Source organism: Ailuropoda melanoleuca, chromosome 9 (genome assembly GCF_002007445.2).
Source record: "Ailuropoda melanoleuca isolate Jingjing chromosome 9, ASM200744v2, whole genome shotgun sequence".
NCBI lineage: Eukaryota > Metazoa > Chordata > Mammalia > Carnivora > Ursidae > Ailuropoda > Ailuropoda melanoleuca.
The window spans coordinates 39,896,161-39,897,175 of NC_048226.1; positions in this window are offsets into that span (position 1 = coordinate 39,896,161).

Genomic DNA, 1,015 nt, shown 5'->3' on the forward strand with positions numbered 1-1,015 from the left:
TTGCGGTGGTGTGGGGCCACTTGCTTTCATTCGCTCTGTTTCACCTGCCCTGGCGGCTGTCCTGTGGAGCGGCCACCATAGCACCAACGCATCACATCTGTGTTGGTCTCACTTTGTACGTGGACCCAGAAGCATTTGCAGAGTGCCTAGGAAGCGCGTAACAGGCACTAAGTGCTCTCAAGTAGTTAAAGGCATGGTCAACGATGTGTGGAAATAATTATAAGAATAGGTAGAAAGCGAGTCATACCAAAAGAGAGATACAAACCAAAGAGGAGGAATGTTTGGATAAGGGAGAGAAAATTCCTGGCTCAGGAAATCCAGGAAGGCTTCGGGAAAGAGGCCACAGAACCAGCTGGGCCTTAAATGATGGTTAGGATTTCAAGAGGCAGACATGGAATGAGAGCGTTTTAGAAAGAACATCTAATCATCGAACTTTACATCAGAAACCAGGGATGTACTGTATGGTGACTAACATAATATAATAAAAAAAACCATTAAAATAAAAAAAAGAAAGAATATCTAGCTCAGAAAAAAGGTGGGGGTGCAAAGATGAGGGGTTTCTCCCAAGGAGATGAGAGACCCTGACTGAAGGGTGGGTGGCAGCAAGCTGGGAAGGAAGGCCTGGAGTTCGGTCATTGATGGTCCCAAATGCCAAGTGTGGTAGCAGGAAGTCACTGAAGATTTCTGAGTCGAGCAATCACATGACCATATCTGTGCTTTGGAGTTTTTACAGGTGAGGGAGTGAGTGCGGAAGGGTAAGATTTTAGGGACGTTCTACTGCTTCCTATGAGTCCCAGTTGAAGACGTAGATATTATCCCCTTCCTTCACGTTCTTCCCTCTCCCCACACCCCTGCTGCCCGCCAACCATGCAATCCACAGATGCTCAGCATCTCAATGTTGACAGGGGCTGGAGGGGAGTCCAGCCCCCATGGAGGCTTTCCTGAAGACTGGGAAGTGGCATGAGCCCTGCTCCCAGGAAGAGAGCCACAGAGCACAGGTGTGCTATGATAGGAA